Here is an 8115-nt window from a genome sequence, read left to right on the forward strand (position 1 = left end):
GTGGAATAGAATGGAAAACCCAGAATTAAACCCACAAACATGATTACCTCATCTTTGACATAGAATTCAAAACCATCCAGTGGGTAAAAAATGTATAATAAAAAAATCATACTGGGTCAAGTGGCAATCAGCATGGAGACGAATACAAATTGGTCCATTCTTATCTCTTTGTACAAAATTCAAGTCTAGGAGGTTAAGGCCCTGCACGCAAAACCAAATACACTAAATCTAATAGAAGAGAAAGTGGAAAAGAGGCTCAAACATTGGCACAGGGAAAAATTTACTGAACAGAACACCAATGGTCAAGGCTCTAAGATCAACAATTCACAAATGGGATCTCAGAACATTGTAAAGGAAAGGACAATGTCATCAAGGCAACATGGCAACCTACAGATTTGATTGTTACCAATCCTACAACTAATAGAAGGGGAATAGCCAATATATACAAACAACTCAAGAAGTTAGTCTCCAGAGAACCAAATCATCCTATTAAAAATGGGGTCGAGAGCTAAACAAAAAGTTCTCAACTGAGGAATCTCCAATGGTTGAGAAGCACCTAAAGAAATGTTCATCACCCTTAGTCATCAGGGAAATGCAAATCAAAAAGACCCTGAGATTTCTTCTCACCATAGATGGCTAAGATCAAAAACTCAAGTGCGAGTAGATACTGATGAAGATGTGGAGAAAGAGGAACATTCTTCCATTGCTGGTGAAATTGTACGCTGGTAAAGCACTCTGGAAATCAGTCTGGTGGTTCCTCAGAAAATTGGGCATAGTGCTACCTGAGGACCCAGCTATACCACTCCTGGGCATATCCTCAAAAGATGCTTCAACATACATCACGGCACATGCTTCACTGTGTTCATAGTAGCCATATTTATAATAGCCAGAAGCTGGAAAGAACAGATTTCCTTCAATAGAGAAATGGATACAGAACATGTGGTACATTTACACAATGGAGTACTACTCAGCTATTAAAAACAATGGATTCATGAAATTCTTAAGCAAATGGATGGAACTAGAAAATATCATGCTGAGTGAGGTCCTAGTCACAAAACAGCACACACAGTATGTACTCACTGATAAGTAGATATTAGGAAAAAAGCTCAGAATACCCATGAAACAACTCAGAGAACACATGAAGCTCAAGAAGAAGAAAGGCCAAAGTGTAGGTTCTTCAGTACTACTTAGAAGGAGAAACAAAATACTCGCTGAAGTTAGAGGGTAGGGGGGAATTTGGAGGAAGAGAAGGAGGGGAGAGGGAAAGCGGGCAGGATCAGGTGTGGGAGGAGACAGGGGAGATGAGCAGAGTGTCAAGGAATTGAAGAGAGGTGTGTAGCAATGGGTGATAGAAAACTTGGGGTAGCCAACAGAAAGTCCTAGATGCCAGGAAAGAAAGAGGTTTCTAGGACCCAATGGGGATGACATTAGCTGAAATAACCAAAAAAGGGGGAGAAAAAAAACTATGGAGACCGAGGATAGGCTCTGCACCCGATTAAGGCATGGGGTCCCACACTCATCTCAATAATATTAACTCATAATTGTTCCTGTCTAAGGTAAATCCAGAGAATTCCCCACCTGTGGATCCATTCCAGTAAACCCAGACACTATAGCTTTTGACAAGAAGTGCTTGCTGACAGGGGCCTTATCTATCTGTCTCTTGAGAGGCTCTGCCAGACCCTTCTCAATACATATGCAAATGCTTGCAGCCAAGTATTGAACTGAGCACAATGGTGTGTAGAGTCAGCCTCCATCCATATTTCCAGTTCTTTTGACACAGCATTACCACTCAGTATACAAAAAGTATAGACTATCACAACAAGACACTCAATTTATACAATCTATAGGTCTGTCTGCAAATGTACTAAAAATATATAAACTCACAAATTCATAATTCAACCAAAGTATGAAACAAATTCTCATTCATAGTAACTAAGATAGCACAATAAACTCCATAGCAATATTTACTATAAGCCAGTAACACACTAACCATTACAGAAATTGTGATAAAGACTCCACTTAACACAGTGTGGATATTATGGGCAAAAATAACATTACCTGTATGTAAGTTCAAGTGTCCTAATAATTATATTCCTCATGTGGATGTTTCATCTTCTCTTCCGCATCCTTTAGGTTTTCTTTGGACCATCTAATCCGAACCTAAGTGACCATGACCAGTTGCGCTTTGTCCATCAGGTAGCCACGAAGGACACCCATTTGTGTTATGGCATGGTCTCCTTGATGCTTCATTTTAGATGGACTTGGATTGGACTGGTCATCTCAGACAATGACCAAGGTATTCAGTTTCTCTCAGACATGAGAGAAGAAATGCAAAGGAAAGGGATCTGTTTGGTTTTTGTGAATGTGATCCCAGAAAACACGCACTTATACATGACAAGGGCTAAGGTATATGATGAACAAATTACAACATCAACAGCAAGGGTTGTTGTCATTTATGGTGACATGAACTCTACTTTAGAAATCAGCCTTAGACGATGAGGATATTTAGGTGCTCAGAGAATCTGGATCACAACCTCACAATGGGATGTCATTACAAATAAAAAAGATTTCACCCTTGATTTCTTCCATGGGACTGTCACTTTTACACACCACAAAGGTGAGACTGCTAAACTTAGGAATTTTATGCAAACAATTGACACTGAGAAATACCCCGTAAGCATTTCTGACTCTGTCCTGGGGTGGAATTATTTTAATTGTTCAATCTCTAAGAACAGCAATAAAATGATTCCTTTTACATTCATCAACACATTGGAATGGACAACACTGCACAAATATGACATGGTCCTGAGTGATGAAGGTTATAATTTGTATAACGCGATTTATGCTGTGGCCTACACCTACCATGAACTCATTCTTCAACAAGTAGAGTCTCAGAAAATGGCAGAACCCAAGGGAGTATTCATGGACTGTCTGCAGGTAAAGTTTCTTACATTTCATTATGTTTAGATAAATCAATGTGATCTTTTAAATGGACTCTGAGAAACAATTGTACATTTGTTAGAGATTATTCTCTCAATAGAAAGTTTTATACACTGCAAAACTCCTCATTGAATCTTTAAATGGATAAATATCATACACAGGGATAAGATTTAAATGGAAACAATACATTTTTTGAATATCAGGAAGTTTTGTGAAAACGTGTCTCAACATTTCACCAAATGAATTCAAAATTAAAAATAGGAGCCAAGAGTTTTATCTAAAAGCCTTAAGTGATGAGTAGGTTAGAATATTTTTCTAAAGAATAATTTCTCAAGAATAGGTACATGAGCTGAGCAGTGGTGGCACACACCTTTAATCCCAGCACTCGATTGGCAGAGGCAGGCGGATTTATGAGTTAGAGTGCCAGCCTGGTCTACAGAGTGAATTCCAGGACAACCAGGTCTACACAGAGAAATCCTGTCTCAAATAAATAAATAAATAAATAAATAAATAAATAAATAAAGAAAGAAAGAACAGGTACATGAGCTGGGATTAATAGTTATTCATTTAACTTAACAATTATTTATATAACCATAAATGACTAAGACTGCACAATTTATTAAGTTTGTGGGGTTTTTTGTACATGCATAAGGTATATATATATATGAAAGACCCAGAATCATCCTTAATTTTCACAACTTGCAGACATTCAGACTTCGCCTTCATTTGCACATACATGGCTTCCATTTTTTTACAAAGTATTTTTGACAAACATGTGCACACTACATACACACAGAAACACACACACAAACACACCATGTTACTTGATATTTGGTAATTTTTCTAGCACATTTTATCATCGAACAATTGTATTCAGTATATTAATTTTAATTATCAATAAGGTATATTTTATTTTACTACACAAGATTATTTTAATACAGCTGTCTTTTCTGAAAGTCTTTAAAAAATTAGAGGAAATTCTGAATTTGGCATTCCCTTTATTGATATGCATATGTAATTATCTAATGATGCATCTCATTTAGATGGCTTCCTTGTTGAAAACCAGGGTATTTACTAACCCTGTTGGAGAACTGGTGAACATGAACCATAGAGAAAATCAGTGTGAAGAATATGACATTTTCTTCACTTGGAATTTTCCACAAGGCTTTGGATTAAAAGTGAAATTAGGAAGCTATTTTCCTTGTTTCCCACAGAGTCAACAACTTCACATATCTGAAGACCTGGAGTGGGCCACAGGAGGAACATCAGTGGGTATACCACAGCTTTTTTTTCAGAATATCTAAATTTTAAAGTATGAGGCACTGAAGTAATAGCTCTGTGGTTAAGACCAGTTGCTACTTTTACAAAGGACCATCCTCAGTTCCAATCACCAAAATTTGATAACTCTCAACTTCATGTAAATCTGTTCATAGGGATCAAAGGCCTCTGGATTCCATGTTCAGTTGCACCCACTAGCCTATTCAACGACATGACACAGGCATATATTTATTAAACATATAGTATTATATATGTACATATATATAATTAAAAATTTGTAACTATATGTAAATTACAGAATTTTTTGATTCTGTGTGAACATACTTATAGTTTAATTAAGAACAGCACATATTTATTAACAAAAATCTTTCTCCAGATTCAAGGTTTTTTTAAATTTATATCTTTTTATTAGTTATTTTATTTATTTACATTTTAAATATCATCAGCATTCCTGGTTTCCCCTATTCTGTGGAGGAATCCCTTATCGGGCATCAGTAGGAGAGGAGGCCCTTGTTCCTTTGGAGGCTTGGTGCCCCAGCATAGGGAAAAGACAAGGTGATGAGGCAGAAGTGGGTGGGTGGGTAGGGGAGCTCCCTTATAGAAGTAGGGGGTTGGTTGGATAGAGGGTTCAACGTTTTCTTTTAAACTTAGGAAATCTTCATTAATTTTATGAGTGTCTTATATAACATATTTTGTTCATACTCATCAAACAACTTGTTCTTGATTTACCATACAACTCAGTGTTCTTATTTTTTATTTATAAATAATTATAGAGAAACTGATGCCAAATAAACATTCCTTTTTGATTAATCAGTTTTGGAAGGAAAAATTTTAAATTGCTACAAACTGAATGTTGCATAAATAATATTACATGTTATATAAATGTACTGTGACTTTCAGTGCATTTCGGGGTAATACAAATAAAAATGTCCCTGAAATATTTAAGTAATGCTGGTTATCAGGGGAATATTTATAGCCATATCTTTTAATGTCCCACATAGCAATCTATGGGTCATTATACATATGATGTACACATGAACTACACACACACACACACACACACACACACACCACTATATATATATATATCACACACACACCACTATATATATACATCAATATATATATATATATATATATATATATATATATATAGTGGTGTGTGTGTGTGTGTTGCTTCAGGTTCCCTCCTCCATGTGTAGTGTACCATGTACTGCTGGATTCAGGAAAATTCATCAGAAAGAAACAGCAGACTGCTGCTTTGACTGTGTCCAGTGCCCAGAAAATGAGGTTTCCAATGAAACAGGTACATGCTTTCATGCAGAAAAAAATGCTGAATTCAAAACATTCTCATTCCAGACTAGAAATATGATACGGCCTAGATGGAAACTGAAGACCTAAACTCCCGTGTTTAGAACTTAATCAGTTAAATCATATCAACTTCTTTTGGACTTAGGAAATAATCTGAAGTATATTCTACAAACAGCACATTTCTTTCACAACTGATTTTAAATTAAGACCAGATGCTCAGGGTAACAGTTATTGTTTATTTTTATTTTTTTCCCATGAAACACATGGGAAGAAAGAGAGATGGCGGGATTCGAACTCGGGAAGAAAGGCACAGCTGCCCTCTGGAGGCAGCCACCTAAGCCGCTGTGCCACCGCTGGCTTGCTAACAGTTATTGTTTAATGAAATATATTTTAAGAGCTTAGATGGCTTAAAGGTTTAAGCATGTCTTGTCAAAGAATTAAAACAAGAGTGAAGATTTCAAGAATGCAGCAAGAGAGGGGATAGCACTTATCATCAATCCCAGCCTAACTAAGGAAAGAGGGATGAATGTAAATATCCATAATCTTCATGCCTTATAGCTTTAAATGTGTAGTTGGGAAGAAAGAGATCTTACCATAATGACAGGGACATGCATTTGTCAGTGAGGCATACAGTTTCTAGAATGAAAATATTACTTATTGCAAACAGTATTTGCATGAGGAATTGTGTGCTCTGGTGCCTATGGGTAGGTATAGACAAAGGGAACAACTCTCAAAGCAAAGTACATAATGTGTTTCATGAACTGGCATGTATGTATGCACCTATGTATGCACCCTACTCTTGTTTGTGAGTTGTGAATTTACGGTTTGAGGAATGACATAATCTGAGACGATGCATATTATTCATCATCATATTTTTCCTTGTTTTGTTTCATAATGTTTTTTATGTTCCATTTCCTATGATGGTGTTTTGTTCCATCACCAAGCATATGTTAATAGAGAGCAATCATAAGTCAGTGGTCCCTATGGCAATAAGGAATGAAATAGATGCTCAAAACTAAACTATGTTCTGATATATCCTATTAATAGTACAAATACATAATTATTGCCTACATAATTATGATATCTTATAATGGTTTATTGTTCACTAGCAGATATGGAACAGTGTGTGAGGTGTCCAGATGATAAGTATGCCAACTTAGAGCAAACTCACTGCCTCCAAAGAGCTGTGTCCTTTCTGGCTTATGAAGATTCAGTGGGGATGGCTCTAGCCTGCATGGCCCTGTGCTTCTCGGCCATCACAATTCTAGTACTCGTCATTTTTGTGAAGCACAAGGATACTCCTGTTGTGAAGGCCAATAACCGCATTCTCAGCTACATCCTGCTCATCTCCCTCATCTTCTGTTTTCTTTGTTCATTGCTCTTCATTGGACATCCCAACCAGGCCACCTGCATTCTGCAGCAAATCACATTTGAAGTGTTTTTCACAGTGGCTATTTCTACTGTGTTGGCCAAAACAATAACTGTGGTCCTGGCTTTCAAGCTCACTACCCCTGGAAGAAGGATGAAAGAGATTATAACAGCAGCACCTAAGTTGGTCATCCCCATGTGTACCCTAATCCAACTTTTTCTCTGTGGAAAGTGGTTGGTAACATCTCCTCCCTTTATTGACAGAGATATACAATCTGAACATGGGAAGACTGTTATTATTTGCAACAAAGGCTCTGTCATTGCTTTCCACTTTGTCCTGGGATACTTGGGTTTCTTGGCTCTGGGGAGCTTCACTGTGGCTTTCTTGGCTAGGAACCTTCCTGACAGATTCAATGAAGCCAAGTTCCTAACTTTCAGCATGCTGGTGTTCTGCAGTGTCTGGATCACCTTCCTCCCTGTGTACCACAGCACCAGGGGAAAGGTCATGTTAGTTGTGGAGGTCTTCTCCATCTTGGCTTCAAGTGCTGGGTTGCTAGGGTGTATTTTCATCCAAAAGTGTTATGTTATTTTATTGAGACAAGATTTAAATTCTTTTCAGAAGTACAAAGATAAGTTTCATCATTGAAACTTCATTAGTTTTAAAATGTTAGATGGAACTCAACATATCTTCCTGCTTTGTCTTGACAAAAGTACTACTAAGTCATACAAAAATTTTAAATAATATACTATCACAGCAGGATAGCACTGCCTAATGAAATACCCATGACTAAGGCTTGGTAGAAAATGGCTTCATTCATGAGTACACAAACCTCAATTTTGAGTATAGATAATCTCAACTGAAGCATAGCTTCCGTCATTTTGATGTGTACGTGTATAAGCAATGCTCTTAATTAATGATTAATATTAGGTGACCCAATTGTTTGTGAACAGTGCCACCTCCAGGCATGTTGTCCTGGGAATTATAAGAAAAAAGATTTGAGACAACATGGAAATGACAGCAGTAATGAGCACAGTTGCATGGACTCTAATTGGGCTCCTGCATTCATGTTCTCATCTTGGTGTCATTCAATTAACTGTGACAATGGTACACAGGGAAATCAATACTTTTTTCATATGTTCCTTTTGACTATGGTGTTATATTACAGCAACAGAAACTAAGACATTAGCAAAATGGTAAATTGTCTCATTAATGATTTG

The 8115-nt window shown here is 37.0% G+C and overlaps 1 pseudogene; it reads left to right on the top strand.

Moving 5' to 3' along the window:
- The first annotated feature begins 2139 nt into the window (after positions 1 to 2139).
- On the top strand, positions 2140 to 7543 carry LOC143437333 (vomeronasal type-2 receptor 116-like; annotated as a pseudogene).
- The last annotated feature ends 572 nt before the right edge of the window (positions 7544 to 8115 follow it).

The sequence above is a fragment of the Arvicanthis niloticus genome, chromosome Y (assembly GCF_011762505.2).
Source record: "Arvicanthis niloticus isolate mArvNil1 chromosome Y, mArvNil1.pat.X, whole genome shotgun sequence".
Classification (NCBI taxonomy): Eukaryota; Metazoa; Chordata; class Mammalia; order Rodentia; family Muridae; genus Arvicanthis; species Arvicanthis niloticus.